The sequence below is a fragment of the Lemur catta genome, chromosome 10 (genome assembly GCF_020740605.2).
Source record: "Lemur catta isolate mLemCat1 chromosome 10, mLemCat1.pri, whole genome shotgun sequence".
Lineage (NCBI taxonomy): Eukaryota > Metazoa > Chordata > Mammalia > Primates > Lemuridae > Lemur > Lemur catta.
Window position 1 is genome coordinate 68,413,127 of NC_059137.1, and position 23,739 is coordinate 68,436,865.

Consider the following 23,739-nt stretch of genomic DNA (forward strand, 5'->3'; position numbering starts at 1 on the left):
TTTTGAAATAATTAGGAGAATATGGTATTATAGAGAAATTACCACCTATGCACAAAACTTTCAGAGGCTGAATTTCTGGAATTTGATTTGAGTATAAGGTTTTATTATAAGGTCTATATTACATTCTTTAGAAAACATAAGTTGAAATGCTATAGAATAAAATTGATATTTTTATATTACATGACAATTTTTTAGGGAAAAATACAAGACAGAAGAGACAAGCAAGTAAAGTGAGGAAGTGAGGAAGCATAAAGTTGATAACCAAGACATATAAAAAGATTTTCATTTAGTTTTTCATTAATCCAAAATTTTTAACTGTCTTTCCCACATAATAAATAATAAACGTGCTTTCTATAATAGATCTATACTTTTGCCATTTGCTTTTTCTGCTCTCACATTTCATTATGTAGCAGAGATTAGAGTGAATCTTCAAAAATATTTATAGAAACAATTAACCTTTGTTGAAGACACTTTAGTAGAAGTTCATAATTATTCATGATGTTATAAATGAGAATTCAGTTTTCAAATTCCTGTTCAAATTCAAATTTTGAGCCCAACTTTAATTAGCTGTGTAACTTTGTTAGAGCTACATCACACTACCTTTGGGCTTTCCTGACAAAAATGCATAACCTGAACCTAATCATAAGGAAACATTAGACAAACCCGTATTTAATGGCAATGTAACATAGAACTAGCCTCTACTCCTCTAGTGTGAAAGTTAGGAAAGACAAAGGAAAACTTCAGAACTCTTCTATATTGAAGGAGCTCACAGAAACATGACAACTAAATGCAAAGTGTTTTTCTTCCAGTATAAAGAGCGTTATCAGGAAATTTGAAGAAAATGATATTATCTTGTCAATGTTAATTTTCTGATTTTAATAATTATACTATAATTTTATAAGAGAATGTCTTTGTTTTTAGGAAATACACTCTGAAATATTTAGCAGTAACAGAGTGGTATGTCTGCAACTTACTCATAAAAACTTAGAGAAAGAGAAGGATAAAGCTAACGTGTTTAAAGTGTTATCACTTGGCAAACTGAGGAATATGTGGGAGTTCTTTGTACTATTCTTGAAAAACTACCACTGGAACATCATCAACTGTTCTGAAAAATGGGCATAATTATACTGAACTCAAAAAGCTTTAAGTAGGGATGAGAAGAGATAATCTATGCAATGCTGAGAATTCTCTTCAAAAAATGGCAGGTGCTAGATGTTTCAGCTATAACACACTATATCTGTTCCAGAAACTCCCAGATTTTTGCAAAAAAGGATACCAACAGGGCTTATTGAAAAAAAAAAAAAAAACAGGGTTAGAGGCAGACCACTAAAAACATATTCATTTTGGTAGGCAGAGCACTAACAAATATTAAAATTGCAATAAAAATTTCTACACAGTTAAATCTCCAGTGGCAGTTCCACCTGTGCAGCCTTTCACCCTAGGGTCATGATGTCTCCTGCAAAGAGAGCCTTCATTTTTAATACAGACGAATTTTATCACAATGAGAATCTGATGCAGGGCAGAGACTTTTTATTACACCACGCTTTAAAATTTTTAACCACAAGAATAAATTTTTGGGAATATTCCTCATGTGCTCTCTTAATTTGACCAAAGAGTGAACTATGTGGAAATCACGGCCACTCAGCCAGCCACCACGGAAGGGTCTTTCAGGATTTAAGCTTTTCTTTCCCTTTAAGTTTTCATATATTGGCAATGATTCTCTTTGAGAAAAAGTTTACCTCTGCTTACTTTAAGTATTTAATATGTTGGTGGAAATCACAAATGGAAAGAACCTGACTTCTTTTAAAAAGGACAATGCCCCTCACAGATAGGAGCAAATTTCTTTTACGGAGACATGCCTTGTAGGAACAGACTGTATTATTTCCCAAGTAGGAAGGGTAAGAAGGCATAGATTTTATAAAGAGCAAATGGTAAGCATGGACAATCTAAACCAGGAATAGTATTTGTAAGACCCAGAATAGACTCTATCTAATGAAAGTCTTAGAAAAGTGAATAAAATTGTAAAGGGCCATCTCCCTGGAAGAAGTGAGTTCTTCTTGGAACAGATGAATTAAATATCTTCTTGAGTTTGTTTCCAGTCCTCTGAAGAGATTCACTGTATTTTCAAGTCAAATCCAGACCTATTAGTATGGTCACCATAATTACTCCTGGGGTCAAGTATTCTTTAAAATTGTCTTTATAAACAGAGTGGCTTTTATATTCTTTTAAGAAAATTTCAAACATTCAAACACTGCGATTTGAAATAAATGTGAAAATAGTTCTACTTTAGTCATCATAAAATGTCTAGCAGCAATACATGAATAAAGTATTAAACTAAAAAGAAATGTTTTTGCAAACAGAAAGAGGAAAGAGATGCTTGGAAAAGAACTTTGACTGAATGTTCATTTTTTCTGTGGTTACCCCACAGCATTGCCTGAATGAAGAATACATAACATAAAAGCTGGAACTCTATTACAATGCTGTGAATTGAAAAACAAGCTCAATATATTGAGAATTATAATTTTTTAGTTGAGAATCTCAGCCATGTTTTTATTGTGGTAATGTATACATAACATGAAATTTACCATTTTAATCATTTTTAAGTGTATAAGTCAGTGACATTAAGTACATTCATACTGTGCAACTGTCACCACCACCCGTCTCCAGAACTATTTTCATCTTCTCAAACTGAAACTCTGTACCCACTAAACAATAACTTCACTTTCTCCCCCAGCCCCAGACCCTGCCAACCATCAATCCAATTTATGTCTCTATCAATTTAACTACACTAGGTACCTGACATAAGCGGAATCATACAATATCTGTCCTTTGGGGACTGGCTTTTTCACTTAGCGTAATGTCTCCAGGGTTCATTATCTTATAGTATATGTCAGAATTTCCTTTTCTTTTGAAAGCTGAGAAGTATTTTATTATATATAAATGCCATATTTCATTTATCAGTTCATCCTTCAATGGACATTTGGATTTTCTACTTTTTGACGGTCGTAAATAATGCTGCTATGAACATGGGTGTGCAAGTCTCTGTTCAAGCTGTACTCTCAGTTCTCTGGGCTGTATACCCAGACGTGGAATTGCTGAATCAGGGAAGAGAAAACAATATTCTGACACTTGTTGAAATGGTAAGGAAGAGTTTTTCAGGGTTTCAAGATTATCATGATAGAAGAGACAGTGTACACCAAAGATAGCTGAGGATTTACAACCAATCTGCAGAGTGACTGGTCAGTAGATTTAACATTACCAAGAAGAGACATCAAGGCTAGGGGGATTCTTGCTAAACTGACCTAACAGGATTCTTGCTGAAGGCAGAGCACAGTGATCAAATATCAAGGGTGGAGGATGAGGAACTTGATCAGGTATTAAAAGTGATCAGATAGCTGGGGCAGGGGGTTCTCTCTGAACTACTTAGCAGAAGTATTGCTGCAATTGGACCAGGCAGGCCTATCACAAGACCCATGGATGAGACCTAGTTGCAAAGAGGATTGAGAGGAGACTGACTAAAATTTGGTCAGAGGAAGAGTCCGTCAATCATATGGTAATACAATGTTTAATTTTTTGAGGAACCATAATGTAGTTTTCCACAGCAGCTGTACCATTTTATACCTCCACTAGCAATGCATAAAGGTTCCAATTTCTCCACATCCTTGCAAGCAACTTTTTCTTCTGTTGTTGTTTTGATTTTTCATAGTCATCCTAACAGGTGTGAAGCAATAGCTCATTGTTGCAATTTTGAATTGAATTTCCCTGATGATGAATGATGTTGAGCATCTTTTCATGTGCTTATTGGCTATTTGTATATCTTCTTTGGAGAAAGGTCAATTCATGTCTTTTGTCCATTTTTGTCTACAAGTTTTGTTGTTGTTGAGTGGTAGGAATTATTTATATATTCTGGATATTCATTTCTTATAAGGTATATAATTTGCAAATATTTTCTCCCATTGTATGGGTTGCCTCTTCACTCTGCAGAGAATGTCCTTTGATTTATTATATAAAAGAATTTTTTTCAAATTTTTATTAAGTCCAATTGATCTATTTTGTTCTTTTGTTTCCTGTACTTTGTTGTCATATCCAAAAGTTCATTACAAAACCCAATGTCATGAAGTGTTTCCCCTATGTATCTTATGAAAGTTTTATAGTTTTAGCTCTTATGTTTAAGTCCTTGATCCATTCTGAGTTAGATTTTGTATATGGTATAAGCTAAGGGTCCAAATTCATTCTTTAGCATGTGCATGTCCCATTTTCCCAGCACAATTTCTTAAACAGATTCTCCTTTCTCCATTGAATAATCTCAAGACCCTTGTTAAAAATCATATAACCATATTCATGAGGGTTTATTTCTGGACTCTCTATTTCATTGTTTATGTCTTTTCTAATGCCAGTATCACGCTGTTTTGATTAGTGTAACTTTAAGTTTTTGAAAGCAGGAAGTATGAGACTTCCAATTTTGCACTTCTGTTTCAAGATTGTTTTGGTTCTTTAGGGTCTCTTGTGATTCCATATGATTTTAGGATGGATTTTTCTATTTCTGCAAAAAGCACTCTTGGGATTTTTCATTCATGAACTTGAGATGTCTTTCCATTCATTTATTTATTACTTAATTTCTTTTAGTAATGTTTTATAGTTAATGTACAAGTCTTCCACCTCCTTGGTTAAGTTTATTCTTAAGCATTTTATTCTTTTTGATTCTATTGTATTAATAAATAGAATTGTTGTTTTCTTTTCTATGGACCCATGTATTAGATATAGGGCATATTAATATAATAAAGTGCATCACAAATCGACACATGTGGTTATAACTTATTTGACAAACCTGAGCACACCAACATGAGAAATTGGAGAGAAATTCATTAGCAGTGCCTTCACTTTCTTTTTCCTAAGGACATCTCATGTATGCTGTTTATTATTTAAAATGTAAATGAACATTCAGTGGAACTCATTTTTTTTTTCTGCCTTCAATTTCAATATGTGCAATGTTCATTAGTAATTTTTCACGTTACTAATATAAAATTTATCAGGATAAATATACAGTATTTGAAAAAAATGTTTGTGCTTTATAGAAATTGAGACTGAGTAAAAAGTTTAGCACAGTGCAGAATATGCCACAGACCAAGTGTTGTCTATGTGAAAGCAAAATTATTTGTGTGATTTCTGTAACAAAAAATTGGATTCTCTAGGAATGAAGTAAGCAAATGCTGATAAATTAAAATTTATATTGTACTACATTTAAGTAATATAAAAGGAAAAGTTTTACTTTTAAGCAGAATCCTTATGATTACAGAAAGCATATAAAATTTGGTACTACTTTATATTTTTAAGAAAAGTAAGAAATTTCTTAGGTTGTGGAATGAGAATACATTTTTCCTTACATGAATTATATATTTTGAATGAGTACACTGATAAAATTTACTATATGATGTTCAATATTATAGTTCCTGATGTAACAGGAATTATTAATAACCAGATTAATAATAATAGCAATAACAACTATCAATAATTGGAAACATACTCCTAGTATTTCACATATACTTTTCTACTCATCACAGCAAATTGCAAATAAGGAAAAAATGGAGGTTCAGAAAAGACAGGTGAGTTCCCCAAAATCACTCAGCTAGGACCATGTTATATTTCCTCTTATTTATCCTTTGGCATTAGGAATCCATATTTCCTCTTGACATCAGCATGTCCATCACATAAGCAACCAGACAGGCTTGTTGGTCCCATTTGTATTTCCCATGGTTGAAAGCTGGAGTACAGGGACCACACTTCCATCCCTCTACAGAGGCTGGTCATGTCAGCGTCCATAATACATGCAACAGTACTATTTCCTGAGAAGGTTTGCATCTCACTAACCTTGCATCTTCAAATAATGTTGAGGGTTATATCACTAACTAACAGAACAACACGAGCAATGTTATAATCAAGAAAAATAAGTAAAATAGTAAGTATAGGAATGAAAATACTGATAAAACTTTGACTTATAAAAGCATGATTTAAAAATCAAAGTAGATTAATGTTTTTATTAATGGCATGATATGTGTTCATTGTAAAAAATTTAATCAATACAGCAAAGTATGAAGAAGAAAGTAAATATCTTCACAAATCCCTTAATAAACAGATGAGAGCATGCTTCCAGATATCACCTCTTTATGAATATATGCATGTGTGTATGTTTGGTACATGTACAATTTTATATATTAATGGATGATTTCTTCCTGTGACATGTGGTGTCTACTTTTTTATTCAGTAATATGGCAAGGATATCTTCATGTTTATAAATACTGAGTTATTGTCATTTTTATGGATGCTAAGTGTTCCTTATATAAAATGCTATACTGAATAAAAATTACTTGGGTTTTAAGTTCATTGTCATAAACAATGCTGTGGTTAGCATGTTTGTGCATCTATTTTATTCTCCTTGGCTGATCATCTCTTTAAGATAAATTCCACATTGTTGGCTGTTTGGCTCCAAGGATAGAAGCATGATGTTGCAGTATAAAATTGTAACCTTCTCTGTTAGAAAAGTAGAAACACATTATTAACTACTTGTATTGCTTTACCAACATTTAACCATAAATATCTGTAACATGGAATTTACAAGTCCATTTTTATTTTTCTGTAACATATTATTGAGTAATTGTTGAGGTTTAATGAACAGAATAAAGTTCTCCCAAGGCTTTATGGTCCTTTCTGTTGCTGACACTCTGTTGTCTAATATAGACACCAACTCTAACTGCCACAATTACCAACTGTTGTTAGAGTTTCCTGATAGGAGTCACAGTAATGGACCAACATACTGTAAATTCCATACTTGCTCAATTCACGAACTCGTTAGTTCCTGATCCCAGATTTCGACAGCCAGATTGAACACCTTCCAAAGGAGGTCTGCATTGACTGATACGCTTGCCACATCCCTCCAAGAAGATATCGTTTCAAGGAGGCTGGGCTGAGCATCAAAAGAGTAGCATAAAACTCGTCTTTTATTGCTTTTCTTATAGCTGGTGGCCCACAAATAGTTTTCCTGAAGTTAGTCTTTCATCATTTCATGTGCTAATTTTTAACAGTAAAAAAATGATTGGATATCAGCAGAAACAAAAGCAGCCAACATCTGCCATACTTCATTCATATTTACCTTTAAGCTCTAAACTCTCATTTCATTTACCAAAATGGGCAGCAAATTTTTTATGTATACTTGACAAGAGATTTAATCTGCTTTTCTAGAAGAAGTCGTTGTGAGTTGTCTATAATTGAGATTTTATTAGTGTCTCTTACTGATTATCAAGAACACAGCTGTGTGTATGCGGGGAGTATTTAGGTGTGTGATAGCAGAGGGTTGGGCTTGGACATATGTGCCTGAGAACAGGGTGGCGGGGCAACGTTAATAAGCAGTGCAAGTCTTTTGTATAGATGTAGACATTTGTGATTGTAGACTTGTGGCTTTTATGATTGTCATTTTGACAAGACACAAGGAGAAGCATAAAAAACAGGTTGTATTTGGGGGGAAGGGGAGAGTGACAAGTCTTCCTAATAGCACCTTCTTTAATCTTTCTTCCTATTTTAAACTTTGCCTACAAGATGAATAAAATCCTTCTGGTGTGGTGCAAGTTCAAACTTGTATAGCAGAGCTGACCGCAGGAAGCAGTAAGTTTATAAAAATGTTAAACAATTCTAATGGCCAGTATTGGCCCAAAGATTATATTCACTTTATCACAAATACTAATAGAGCTGTGTTCTGTTGGAGTCTCTGAAAACAGATTCTGAATGGGAATTTCTACGTAGATGTTTTATTGAGAACTACCAGAAGATAGACTTGTAAGAAAGTGGGGAAAGCCGATTCGGGCAGAGGGTGAACCTGATCCGGAATATAGATAGATGCAGGTGCAACCAATGTCTTAACCCATCCTCTGGGGAGCTACAGAGGCATCATGAGCCCTCACAGCTGTCTTAAATTGAGTCAAAGCATCAGGGCCTTTGCCTCTCTACATCAGCCAATCAACGTCTACAGGCCACCTGGAAAGGAGGAATGTCTTGAGGGAGGCAGTGCCCTGACACTATGGGCAAAATTTCCTAGGGGATGTAGTTGAGAGCCAGCAGCAGCAGAAATTCCCAGCAGCTGCCTAGATGTATGTGTTGACCCTGAACAGCAGCTCTGGGTGAGACCCCACAGTATTCACTCCAACAGCCGTGGAAGGAAAAAGGGAGCCAGCAAGAGCAGGTGTTGTAGAGTCAAGTAAGTCTTGAAGATTGGCATTTTTGAGGTCTACAGTGTGGAGTGTTAGGACATACCAGGCAAAGGGAGCATTGACTAGTGAAGAATACAGCAAGGTAGAACTTAAAACTCTGGGGAAAATTATAGGTCCATACTAAAAGGAAGGAGAGAGAATCAAAGGAGACACAGTACAATACAAAAAGGCATAAATACCAATAGACGACATTGGGAAGGCAGATGAGAGTCAATCACAGATGATATGAATGGCATGCAAAAATCACTCCTTCGTGCTGTTGGAAGTTAAGAAAGTAATATGATCAGATCTGTCCATCTGAAAGCTGCTTAAGCAGCAGAGTAGAGTGGGACTTGGGGACAGACTAGAGACAAGCCCAGTAGAGCTGAAGCACAGAAGCCAAGTTAATTACTCCCATAACCCAGCCTACCCCCCTTTCTTACTAACTGCACCTTCTTTTCTTTGAACTGGCAGTATTGTGAGCCAAATGCTTTGCCATCTCCTCTGATATGATAAAACTTAAGCAGAAGTCTACTGGTGGCTTTTGGGAAAACTCAAGTTGCTTAAATTATAGAATGGTACAGATGAGGCTGACATTGCTTCTTCCCTCTACTCTTGTTTGGAACATGGATGTGATGGCTGGAGCTGCAGCAGCCATAAACAGCAACCGAAGCAAAAGGCCTAAGGAATGTCAGAAACATCACTCCAGCTGCCATGGAGATGCCAAACCAATGGAAGCAGTCACCTAACTTCAGGCATTTTGTTGTGTAAGAAATACAAATTGTATTTATATAAGGCATGTTAATTTTGTTGTTATTGTTCATACTGCTGCTGGGTGCAATCTTAACTAATGTAGAGAGCTAATAAATTCGATGGAGACCAGATTTAAGTAATGGCAGTTGAGAATAAAGAGGCCAGAACAGTGAGAAATATCTCATGTATAGATGGTTGAATCCACAGGATCAAGTCACTAACTGTGGCTTATAAGGGAGACTGAAAATTCAGGAATTATTCTTAGGTTCAGCTTAGAAAGACTTTCCCAGGCTCACTTACTGCATCTTGCATCTCACTTTGTTCCTTAACCAGTCCCAGCACTTTGAAATTTTTCTGCCTTTTCAATGCTCCTCTCTGCTGGCATCTTTCCATTCCTACTCCATGCAGTAAGCTCCATTTATACTTTACATTTATTTCAAATATCACCTTCTTTGTAGAGCACCCCACTTAATCTCTAAGAGTAGAATATTCTTCTTCTAGGGATAGAAATTATCATTTTTTAATAATTATAATGTCAGATATTGTGTCTTACAGTTATTAAGTAATTTTTATTCCTTTAATCTCTGAGGTATGTACTGCTAAAAGTCCCCAGTTTACTGATAAGAACTACTGAGGTAGAGAAAGATTTATTGACTTTGAATAGTAACAATGAAACATTAATAACAGAGCTTGCATTTGAACCTAGGAAATATGGCTTCAGAGAATTTGCTAAACTGCTTCCCACAGGAAAAACAAGAAGAAAAATAGGCAATAATCTGAATGAATTGACTTCAATTCTCCAACACTGGGCTAACGGTAGCAATTGTGCCATCCCATCTGCAGTGAGTTGAATTGTTGCCTCCAAAAAGATATGACCACACCCCAGACTCAGTGAATGTGGCCTTATTTGAATAAAAGGGTCTTAGCAGAATTAATTAAGTGAAAGATGTTGAGATGAGATCATCCTGGATTATCTGGGTGGGCTGTGAATATAATGAGAATAGTACTTCTTGCAAGATACACACAGAGGAGAAACTGGGAGAAGAAGCCACGTAAAGCGTGAGACAGAGATTGGAGTTATGCAGCCACAAGCCAAAGAACACCTGGAGCCACCCGAAGCTGGAAGAAGCAAGGTAGAATCCATCCTTGTAGTCTTCGGAGGGAGTGCAGCCCTGCTATTAACACTGTGATTTCAGACTTCTGGTCTCCAGACTGTGAGTTAATAAATTTCTTGTTGTAACCCCTAAAATTTGTGGTAATTTTTTACAGCATCACCAAGAAGCTAATGCGCCATCCATGCCTGGTCATTTAGTGCATGGCCAGAGCCCATGATCTATCACCTAATTTGGAGGGGTAGCCCCACGTATCTGACATGCTCATTTCTCATACACAAAGTCACCTCAGTAAGGATGTAGCTTTGTTACCAGAAGCTTCAGGTTTTAGCTGAAGAATTCTTCACTGGAAGGTGGTGTGATCAGAGGCTCAGGGCACAGGCACTAAACTACTCAAATTTTAAACCTTCTGCTATCACTTATGTATTGTTAGCCTGAGGAAATTTTGTAACTTCTCTGGGCCTCAGAATTCATCATATGCAAAATAGGGAAAAACATAGCAATCCTTTGAAAGGCTGCCTATGAGAAATAACTGAAATATAAAGTTTTTTCTCTTAAGCAGCAATCACAAGGTTGAGACTAAAGTAAAAAGGATATATATATTCACTTATATTAGGGATAACACACAAGAATTCTTAGACCTACCTATAGCAAAAGTAGTGTAAGATTTATACAAAAGTTAAATTGTAAGCTCTAAATGAAGTACATAAATAATCTTAATGATAAGAACTATTATAGAAATGTTAGTACCTCTAAAATTAATACCTAAATGTTATGCAACTCAAATTTTAATCTTAATGAGCTTTTCTGTTTGACTATTAAAAATGATTCTAGAACGTATATGGGGGAATACATCTAAGAATAGCCAAGAAATGTATGAATACTTAATAAAAACAAGAGGGCATAGTAGAAGACTCCCAGGCACTAAGATAATTATAAAGTCACTGTAGTAAAAAGTGTGTGATATTAACACAGGAATATATAAGTATATTAGCCATATATGGCTGAGCATCCACAGAAAGATCCAGTATACATGGTGTTTTAATGGAACTTAGGGAGAAAGAATGGATGATTTAATAAATAGTGCTAATACAATTGATTATCTATGTAGCAGGAAAGAGAATTGGATCCTTACTTTTTTTTTGAAGAAAATTATTGGAAGAAAATTGAAGAGGCTATTGGTATAAATTAGAAGGGAAGAAGATTTTCCTAAGTCTGACAACAATCACAGAAACCGTAAAGGAAAAGTTAGATATATTTGGCTATTTGAAAATTACATATTTTTGCATGACAAAAGGTAGCATAAACAAAATGGACAAACAAATTCAAAGATATGTCTAGAAATTAAGTGTGGTTTCATTTTTCTTGGATACTAGTTATTGAAGAATCATTGCCTGCAAAATCCTTCCTGGCATTCACAGGGTCACCTCACTGTATAAACAACAGAAAGGGAAATCTCAAACTGTATCCATCAACCTATTAGAAGAGTTTCAAGGTTAAAAGTTAAGCTTTTATTACCCAGAAATATCTTTCTAATGAAATGACACTTCTAGAAAAGCATAAGAAATCACTCCAATTCTTTATTTTAAAAATAAGTAAATAATAAGCAGAATGGTATTAGTTGGAAAAGATGAAGCGTTTAATAAAGCAAAGGAAACACAAAGACAATGGAAAATAATTAATAAGATCTCAAAATGTCCCCTCCTGAATTTTCTTTTCTTACCAGAAAGACAAAAGTTTGTAAGGATCAGCAGACTTGCACTTTTGACCAAGAAGGAATTTTAGAAATGTGACGCAATAGAGAAAACATCCTGTTTTTCAGTCTCAGCCATAGCAAGGAAAAATAAAATTCTGAAAAACATAATAGAGGCATGCTGCAAGATAAACACATGTAAATAACCACTTTTAGACTGCCCCTAAATTATAAACAAAATGTAGATGTGGTAATAACTGAAATGTATTTTAAAAGTAGAGTTTGTTCTGATTAATGGGGAAAATTATGTAACATCGCTACCAAAGGAAATTAGAAAAAAGAAGTCTCTCAGGAGGCCATGGTAACTGTGAGCTGAGATCATTTGTGTGTGGTGGGACGTGGAGGAGAATAGATCATTCATATTTAAAGGACTTCAGTGGATGAATACACTCGATCTGTCCCAGATGCATTTCATTAAAAGGGAATAAACTAGCTAACATTGCCCAAATCAAGTTCATTTAAGATAATAGGTCAGGGGTGTTTCTCATGACCTATCTCTTTAATAGGGTATGTTTGCACCACCAAAGTATCTAAAATGAAAAAGACAGAAAATGCCAAATGTTAAAGAAGATGTGAAATCACCAGAGATCTCTTTTATGTTGCTGGTGCTGGTGGGAGTATAAATTAGTACAATCATGCTGAAAATCTAGCTGGCAGTTGAAAAGTTGAACAAACAAATGTTTGGAACTCAGTAATTCCACTCCTCGGTTTATATGGTCAACAGAAATGTGTATATATGTTCTTCAAAGAATGTGCCACTTAGCCTCTGGTGTTTTGTTATTACGGCAGTCCTAACAAACTAATACACATGTATATTTAGTAAGTGCCAAAAGAAATGGGTAGCACTGTAGAAATACCAACTGGCCCTGAAATTAAATTCTTAATGCAGAAAATGTAAGAGCCTATACAAAAAATGGCCTCTGAGGAAATGCCCCCCTCATGGTCTTTTCTCCACCTCTCTAAATCTATTGCCACCATGCAATGCTCTCTGCTATTCTAGGCCACTCTGGCTCCCTTCTCTGGCTCTCTTGAGCACCTATGTACATCCTAGATCACTGAAAATAATGCATTTAACATCAGAACCTTGTTCTTATTCTGAACCCTGTATTTAAAACAGAGATGAATACACCTGTCTATTGGAAGCTGGCATAAAGGGAAGGCAGTCAGGGTCCGCTTGCCTGCTCACTCAATCTGTCATACATCTTGCCCTGTCACTCATGCCCACAGTGACACCTGGACACCACTGCATGGCTCTTTGGTTTATTTTATTTATTTTGATATATTGAAAACCACTCAGCTTTATTTATTAAAACAAATTAAATTCACATATAGCCTGAATAAACCATTTCAAAATCCATTATATATACACCGGTAAAAATACACATTATAAACAATTCTGGTTCTTCTGATACTCGATATATAGAGAGATTAGGATTTAAACCCCCTGATTTATATCACACTTCATTATTATTTTAAGATATTCTCACAAGACAGTTAAGTCTCATAGGAGAACTGAGTTTGAATTAAATCAGAACCTTCCTCTCAGTCTGAGCGTCTAAGCAGACAAACTACATAAGGCGTGAAGTTCTGCCTGGAGTTGGTACGGTTTTGGCTTCATGGTAAACCCATACGTAGGTGTCAAGCTCAGCGCTGGGGCACTTTTTCAGCTTGAGCTGTTGCAGAACGGCGGTGATGACAATGAATATCTCATTTCGTGCAACATCTTCTCCCAGACATTTCTGGACTCCCATTCCAAATATCAAAACTTTCTCAACAAGGCTTTTATTCAGTTCTCTGTTTTCATTTAGAAATCTCTCAGGTCTAAATAAGTTGGGAGTATCCCAAATAGTTCTGCATAAAATAGAGACAAATAACATTTAAAAAATCATTTTATAATTTTTGTTATTGTTGCCAACTTTTCCGAAATAATTTTGTTTTGCATGAAACATTTTAAGTTTGTAATATCCTTTATAAATTTTATATATAAACATATATATATATATAAAGTAGGCGTGTATATATGTAAAGTATATATACACATATATGTATATATAATTATGGTGACATGATTTTATATACATAATTATTATGGATATATATGTTACTTTTTCATTTAATATTTGACAAACTTAGCTACCATAAATGTCTAATACAATTATACTTAATTTTCACTAAAATGGCTTCAGATTCATTAAATAGTGAATAAAATACTTGGCAATTTATTTCCATTTTTATTTTAAGTTAAGAGATACACAAAATTCTCATAGGAATATTCTGAAATTGCAAAATAAATAGAAAGTAATAAATATTCTGTTTTGTTTTAAGCAATATAAATGAGAACGATGAGACTGTTTGAGCCGTGTCTCTCACTCTGGTATAAATAAGTTTAGGAAATGGTCTTTGTACAACATCACAGAGAGGAGCCGCGTCTCCCCAAAGCAGCTCTGATTGAGGGGTTGTCCGCGGTTTCCAAATCACTGGGCATCTGGTTCTCTCTCCTACCTCCATCTGTTGTCACAGGCATATTTGGCTTGTTTGTGACAACTAATGCCAGCATGTTTTCTATATACCCTAAACCATACATCATGGATCCACTTGCCTTCACAAAGAACTGGGCCTCTTTTTGTGTAGATGTCACCTTCTCTCTAGAAGGAAAACTGTTTCTCTAGGTTCCAGACCTAGAGAGCTATGCCCTCTACACAGCCCTTTTAAATATTATTCTTTGTTGCTAACTTTTAAAAATCAGGTTTTACGTGAAAAATTTGCGATTCCAAATTCTCTTTTATAATTGTAAGAGCTGACAACATTGGGACAATGTCCTGCTTGCCAACAGTTCACTGGACTGAGTTAAATGGAACATATGACCCCCCTTATAAATGCTTCACCAGGTGCAATTCTCTCATTTTTGATATTCTCCATTGCTCAGGAGGTGCTTGAGTTTTGTGACCTATGCTTTAAAGTCCTGAATTACACACTCATTTAGCTTAAACAAGTCCCTCTATACAAATAGGATTTCTTTAGTAGCACATATGTTAACTTAGTTTGTTTGAACATTACTCAATATTCCATTGAATAATGGATCACAAGTTCTTAGGATACTAGAATACTTAGGATTATACTAAGTGAGAACAAATTCCATTCAATTTACACTGACTGTCGGTTTAAAATTGCTTAGTTTTATTCAATACAATCAGTGGGTGTTTGACCTGGTTAAGAGTTTCTTCATCTGTAAAATGGGGATCTGATAACACCATTGCACAGTGTTACTGTGAAGGCTCACGGGGAGATACTTCAAGATTTTGTGCCTGGTGCACAGCAGGGTTCTATAAATATTAGCTGGAATCATTGTTCTATCACCATTACCACTGTCATTATCTTCACTTGCATTGCATAGAGTATACCTTCATCTCAGCCCTTCCTTTTATAGCTGATACGGGTGAGCCTCTAAGTTTATTTTATTCAACAAATATTAATTGAGGGCCAGGTATGTGCCAGGCAGTAATCCAGGTGCTGAGGTAGAGGAAAAAGAAAAAAAACAAAACAAACAAACAAACAAAAGCAACAATAAAAACAACAACAAAAATCCCTGCTTGGTGGCTTACATTTCAGGGGGCGATTTCAGACTGCATTTCAAATATCGACTGGTCATAACTGTGCAAAGCAGAAACCCTTCCTAATAAGTCATGTCCAACAATGGATTTTCCCTGAATTGGATTTTTCCTGAATTTGTGTTAAGGTATCACCCTTCCCATTATAGGCAAGCAGAGAAAACTGAATTTCTTTCCAACTTATTTTCAAGAGAAATAGAAGTGAGTTTTGGTTAAGAAGAATATGAATCTTTCCAGATTGATAAATAGTAAACAAACAACCAAGCAAGCAAATTTTACCTCAAGATTAATTTTAGTGACTTACTCATCATGGTTTACTTGATATGTGTTAATAAAGATGCAAGTTTTCCTGGGAATGAAAGAGCCATTCAGAGCAGTGTCTGCTGTGGTACTGGGAAAGCAAAATACAGCATTACAGGACAGCCTGTAAATTCAAATAACACATCTGTAAACTGCCTCCCACAACCGACAGACTGTTTTTATTTATGTGTTTTTTGCTATAATCTCTGTAAATCTTTATTCTTTCATTAATTAGAACAATTTTCACTTCTTGTCGAATTAATGATTTGACAATGTTCTTGCATGTGTTAAACATATTGTGCACTTAATGTATTCAAGGCATTTCTATGAGCTAAAACTCAAGCCCTGAAAAAGCTTAAAAACTAAATATAAGAATTTTTCTGGAGGAACCGGTGAGTCAGATTTAGGACACAAAGTGCCCCACAGACTGCTGTAGAGACCTCCTGCTCAGGGCGACTGTGCACATTTTCCCTCTTAGCCCCTCAGGCATAGGGCCACCGGTAGTGAAGCAAAAGGCTGATTCACCTCGTGTACAATTAAATAAAAGAATGGACACCTTACTTGAGATGTTTCAACTCCTCCTAAACTAGTTTCAAAAATCAGTTAAAGGGTGGTTTTTCATAGCCCCAAATAACTGTGCTAGGTTTTCTGCAATACCTATAAAGTTGGAGTATTGTAAATATATTTGAGACAGGAAATAAAAAAAATGAACTGCAGTATTATCAGTTCCCCACTGAAATTCTTCCCCAAACTCTAATAAATCTTTTCCCAAGACAAACCATGATAATACAGTTGAGCACGACAGTCTCACTGGAAGCCATTCATTTTTGCTGCCTTACACAGCTAAAATTTTGTAGATGAGTGATTATTCTGGTTTGTAAAAAATGAACAGATAACAACAAATTTTGCCTATTGAGCTGATTCAGCAAGTTGCAAACCTCTCTGCTTGCAAAGACGGGTGACTAGCTGTTTCCCTGCCTTGCTGGGAAGGTTGATTCACACCTGGGAGTACAACATGACATGTTTTAAAAATATGCTTAAAAACAAGATAGGCTAGAATGTTCTCTAAATGACTGTTAGGTCCATATGTTCTACAGTCCCATTTAAGTCCATCGTTACATTCTACCCCAAAACTACTGAATATACATTCTTCTTATCAGCATGAGCCATTTTTCAGATCGATCATATGTTAGGTCACAAAACATGTCTCAAAAAATTCAAAAAAAATAAAATTATACCATGGATCTTCTCAGACCCCAGTGGAACAAAACTAGAAATCAATTCTATGAGAAACACTGAAATTTACAAAAAGTCATGGAAATTTAACGACCTGCCACTGAACAATTATTGGGTTAATAATGAAATTTATATGGAAATCAAAAGATTCCTTGAACTGAATGACAAAGGGGACATAAGCTATCAAAATCTATGGGATTCAGCAAAAGTAGTCCTAAGGGGAAATTCATAGCATTAAATGACTACATCAAAAAGACAGGAAGACCACAAATTAACAATATAATGTCACATCTCAAGGAACTAGAAAAAGAAGAGCAAACCAAACCCAAAGATAGCAGAAGAAAAGAAATAACAAAGCTCAGATCAGAACTAAATGAAATGGAAAACCAAAAACAACACAAAGGATCGATGAAACAAAAAGTTGGTTCTCTGAGAAGATAAACAAAATCAATAGACCTCTTGCTCAATTAATTGGGAATAGAAGAGAAAGGACACAAATAAGCTCAATCAGAAATGAAAAAGGAGATATTACACTGATACTACAGAAATACAAAATATCATTTGTGAATACTACAAAAATCTCTATGCACGTGAACTAAAAAAACTTAGAAGAAATGGACAAATTCCTGGAAACACAGAACCTCCTAACACTCAAGCAGGAAAAAATATAACTCCTGAACAGACCAGTAATGAGCAGCGAGATCAAACCAGTAATAAAAATCCTCACAACAAAAAAAGCACCAGACCAGATGGATTCACAGCAGATTCTACCAGACCTACAAAGAAGAGCTGGTACCGATACTGCAGAAATTATTCCATAACATCGAGAAGAAGGGAATTCTCCCCATCTCATTCTATGAAGCCAGTACCACCTTAATACCAAAGCCAGGAAAGGACATAACCAAAAAAGAAAGCTACAGACTAATATCCCTTATGAATAGAGATGCAAAAATCCTCAATAAAATACTAGAAAACTGAATTCAACAGCACATCAAAACAAAAATCCACCTAGTGGATGGAGACCTAGTGGGCTTCATCCCGGGGATGTAAGGATAGTTCAACATATATAAGTTAATAAATGTGATTCACCAGATAAGCAGAAGCAAAAACAAAGACATATGATCATCTCAATAGATACATAAAAAACATTTGACAACATTCAGCACCCTTTGATGATATTATAAAAACCCTCAACAAATGAGGCATAGAAGGAACTTATGTCAAAATTAGAAAAAAAATAAGTGCTTGAATTAGAGGATGGTGTTGCTCAATGCTCAGTTCTGCAATTTACTGGCTATTTCAGCTTAGTCAAATCAGATTCTGTTGAGCCTTAATTTTTTTATCTATCCATAGGAATGACAAATACCTATTCAACCCAGAGTACAAGATTATGAGAGGAAAAAATTGACCTGTTTAAGGAGAAGAACAATATAGAGAGGTAGAAATACTTTATCTTTTTTGTAAAGATGGGATCTTGCTATTGCCTAGGCTGGTCTCAAACTCTTGGTCTTAAGTGATCCTCCTACCTCGGCTTCCTAAAGTGCTAGGATTACAGGCCAGAGCAACCATGCCCGGCCTGGTGGAAAATATCTTTTGAACTAGAAAAATCTAGGTTCAAATAGCTCCTCTGGTCAAATGACTTTGGTCAGGTCATTTAGTATCTCTGAGTTTTATTTCATATTTGTAAACAATTTATGCTGCTGCAGGCTCTGCCTGGGTGAATAAGGACGATGAATCTGAGCTGTGTCCATCTTGGGGGATAGCTGAGAGCAAGGTTTGATCACACCAGATTGAATGTGAGAGTTTTTCTGACACTGTGCCATCACATCCAGACGTAGCCAGCTATTGCTGCTTCTCCTGTGGACCACCCTTCCAACAAAACAGAAAGGAGAATGCCCCACAGTTTACTCAGGAAGTGGAATCCTTATTAAATAATAATGAGTTACTGTAAAGAGAATCATACAATTTTTGATTCAAAATGCTACATGCTGGTAAAAAGAAATTAAAGATGGTCCTCATATGTATTCTCCCCAAGTATCATTCAAGCGAGCAATCAGGAGTCAAGAAGGCTTTGATCCAAGTGGGAGATGTGCTTTTCTGCGGTTCTCTATGACAGAGTTCTCTCTGTGGCACATGTCAGAAAGCAAAGGCCCCAGGATCTGGAGGATGAGGTTTCATTCCCTAAAGGGCTTTGGAAATGAATCTACCGCAAGTCCCTCCAAGGATCTCTGCAGGACAAGTCACTGGCCGACATGCATTTGAGCTATTTCTCCTTTTCAGTGAAGGAAATGAGAATGTGCAAAGCCATGAGAATGACAAGCAGGATGCTCTAAGGACCACATATAATTTCCCTGCATGCCGTCAAACCCAAGTTATTTAATTAAAGTCAAAAGGTTCATTGCCCACAGACTAAGTATAAAAGAAGCATTTTCACTCTAATAGTCCGAGTTATTGCTTTACCAGAAAAGAAAGAAAATATTAAGCCAACTGATAAAGCAAAATGAGCTGGAGTTCTGTCATACTCGAGAAACTGAGGTTGACAAGCTCTTTTCATTTCAATGTGTGTGTGTGTGTGTGTGTGTGTGTGTGTGTTGCCAAGTGGGCTGAAATAAATAATGCAGACAGTGACATCTGGAGACTAAATATGACATTACTGTACTGAAGGAGACATTTGTCTTAATCTTTAATAAAGCTCGGAATACAAAGTTCAAGAGATATGCAGTTCAAAGATTTTAGTTAATTGAAAATTACCTGCACAACATAATACCCAGGATAAATTTTAGGTGTGCAAACTTTTTAATTGGAAGTTCATCTTTTCCAGTAAAATGTGGCAAAGGCCCTTAGCTGTCTATGACAAAAACCACTCAGCATGAGCATGGAGCTGGGTGGTGGTTACACAGACACATTCAGATCTGAAACACCACTGTTAGACACGTACAACAACTGCACACGTTTAGCTTTTTAAGCCCTAACTCTTCTGGGTTTCCTTATATCACACACTGAGATACTCTAATTTTTACTGAACAAAAAAATTAGTTTGTATCTAAGGCATAGTATCTGACTTTGACCAAGAGTTTCCTAATTGGCAAACTTAAGCAAAATTACTGCATATATATCACTATTTTGAAATCAAGGAGTACCAGGAAAGGGATAACTCTATGCCACTTTTATAGTTTATTTTCCTGTCAGTTTCCTCATTTTGGAGCTAAAGAATGTTTACTTTGTTTATTTGTCTGGAATTAAAAGTTTGAAAGGGTTGTTCTGCTCTAGAAATGAGGTGAGAAAACATGCATTAGTAGGAGTGTCATGGCTTGCCATCCTTAGGAACTCTGAGTTTGAGGTGGTTTGCCTCACCTGCCTGGTGAAGGTTGTCTGATCCTATCTGGCTCTTGGGTGAGCAGCAAATTGGCAAGTATGAATTTGAAGTAGGTTAGTGGAGACATCACGGTGGTGCCAGTTGCTCTCCGGTGCAGGTATGTTTTCAGGTGAGGTGGCTGTGGTACATTTAGCAAAGCAAGGTAATGAGATATTCGAGTTTGTCCTGATTTTATAAGACCTGGCTAGAGAGGGTGAATTTTCCAAGAAATTATTCCAATAAGCTAGTAAGTGAATTTATCTTAAATAGTTGGACAATTTAAAAATTATTTCTTTGCTGTCCAGGTGAAGACAATTCTAATTATTCCATCATATTTCCTGACACTTGATGTTCCACTATCTATGGCAATAATTCTGAACAATTTGAAGTTCAGGTTCTTACACACCTCCCTGCTTACATAATGGCAATTTTATTTTGTATGTATTTTTATCTCACTGCAAAGGTAACATGTGTTTATCTTAGGAAACCTGGAAATTATAGAAATATTTTTACATGAAAACAAACGTTGCCCGTAACTGCAAAGACCTGAAATAACAACTGTCAACATTTTGGCATTTTATATTCTGGTTTTCCTTTTATGCATATTTTTTATTACTGAGATTATACCATATACTAGGTACAGGTTTTTATAGATTTTTAAAAGTTAACATTATATTGTGACACTACTATTGTTAATACATTACTCATTTTCAATTATATTTTATGTGTCTGGGTTTTTTTTTTTTTTTTTTTTTTGAGAGGGCTGGGCTAGAAGTGCAGTGGTGTTGTCATAGCTCACAGCAACCTCAAACTCCTCAGCTCAAGTCATCCTCCTACCTCAGCCTCCCAAGTAGCTGAGACCAGAGGTGAGTGCCAGCACACCCAGATAATTTTTGTATTAATATTTTTTGTAGAAACAGAGTCTCACTCTTGCTCAGGCCAGTCTCAAACTCCTGACCTCAAGGGGTCCTCCTGCCTCAACCTCCCAAAGTGCTAAGATTACAGGCATGACCCACCACGCCCATCTGATGTGTCTGCTTTTCTTAATACTTTAGCTGACTTCTAGAAATTGGCAACAGAGTGTTTTCAACGCTCTGAGTCCAGGACACAGCAACATGCTGGTCGATAATTTTAATTATTAATAATGAATAATGATTCATTGTGCACCAAGCACTAGAGGAGATATAGGGGTAAATCCATGTCCTAAGCATTGATTCTAGTCCTGTGGTGCTTATAGTCCAGAGGGGAAGACAGGCCACCTCATAAACTCTGCTAATCTAGAGTGGCTGGAGCTTTTCCTACAGCAGACCTATGATTAATTGCAGCAGCGTGTCACTTGAATGTATAGTTGCAGGTAGCTGGAAAGGAATTGAAATGCACACTTTGGATAACATGTCAGGAGAAGGGATTGCCAGGGATTTGTAGTTGCTTCTATAATTTGTGTATAATTTGGAGACCTGGACTCCTTTCTTTGGTAAGTGGCCTGACCTGGAAAAGGTCCCCAAGGATCCCCCAGGACTCTAGCAGCCTTGCATTGCTTCAGATTGGATGCTGAGAAGACCTTTGTGGGTTGGGATATTTTTGTAAAATTCAAGTCCCCCACACTCTGACCACATTTGTCAGCAATAACCTGAGATGCTGGAGAAGGAAGGATGGATGATCTTTCCTTGTCCTTTTTATCCACCTCCTTCCCCTGAATTCCATATGGCTGGGGTGGAGGTGTTTGGATGATTACAATGGAGTGATGATGGAGAAACCTAATTGGAATAAATTGATATAATCTTATATTGTCTCTAAGCTTCATTCCCCCTTATGTATCACAGGTCTTGCAAATTCATGTGTAGATTAATTTGTGAAGCAAAATTTGTATCTCTGTAGTTCAAAGATGCCTGAAAAAATATTTGGAATCATTCTTTGTGGAAATATGAGTTAGATCAGGAGAAAAAAGACATCTGATCTGGGACTTGTGGGTCATCTTTATTTAGCAGTTGAAAATGTTTAAAGATTAAAAAACAAAGGCAAAACTGAACATTATATTAAATATTACATCAATCTTTATTCTGATGATACATACAATTTGGTGAAACCCAATCCAAAATCTTCTCTGAAAATTATATCTTTTCATAGTAGAATTAATATGCCTATACAGAAAAAATAATTTGGCATAATGAATACTGTGATACAATTCTGGATATTCTATATCAAGTTAAGACATCTTGCTCTCATTTTTCTAGTTCATAGCAACTGATTCTTACATTAATGGGTCTTAGCAGGAGAGCTAAGCTGGCGTTCATTAGAGCCCATCCAGGAGAAACACGGAGAGAACAAACTCATCATTCATGTGGTTACCTATTAACATCTCTGATGAAGGAGGTCTGGTGGAAAATGAGGTGGAAGCTATTGCGTGGAAAGAGATATTAGATTATTTGTGGATTTTATTCTGATAGGTCATTCCTTGTGCCCATTCCCAAGGCTAATTAGAAACTGAGTACACTGTTTACTTGGCCCAAAGACAGCATTCTGCTGTAAGAACAGAGGCAGATGTATGAGCTACTTATAAAATATATTTCAATCAAAATCTTAGACATAGAATTTTTTAAAATCTCCTAAAGCTGCGATTAATTTCCTAACTGCTTTGACTACATGCTCATGTAGTCCATTCCTCATATCTAATCCATATGTTGACAATATGAGGTCAAAGTATCAGGAATTGCAGCTAAACATCAGATTGCTAACCTGAAAGAGTACCTGGGTAGTATCTGAGAAAGATTTCTAGTTTTCTTTCTGTAACCAGGGTTTTTCTATATTTTCTTAATAAACTTCCTCCCTCCTTGTTTGTTTCCAGTGGCAAAAGTAGAATGTTTGAAGTCATTGGAGAGACACTGGAGCATGATTTCCCAAGCTGGATGGCGAAGATCTTGAGACAGCTTTCTAACCCTGCACTGGTCATTGCTGTCGTTTTGGTGATGGCGTATGTGCTTTCTCTACTCATAGAAAGGGCCTTTGTCATGTTCTTCCTGGCTTCTTTTCAGTTTCATCTTTTCCAGCTCTCTCACTGGAGGGTTGTGCTGTAACCTAACCAAATTCAATGCTGATTACATGGGGGTGAGAGGCTAAAATTCATGAATTGTATTCTGATCCTATTGTATATAATTCACAGCCATCTGCATCTGTCTTTGCTTCCCAGGATTATAAGATTTGTTCCCAAGGAACCAAAATAATTATCTGTAAACAACTAAAGCAAGGGACCCATAAATGCTAAATACTAAATTCAGTCAGCACATTGAGCTTCCCCCAAACCCAGCCCCTATCTCTGGTTCCATAAAACAGATGGCTGTGAATACACAGAAATAATAAGCATCTAAGTTATTATTCACCTTGGGGG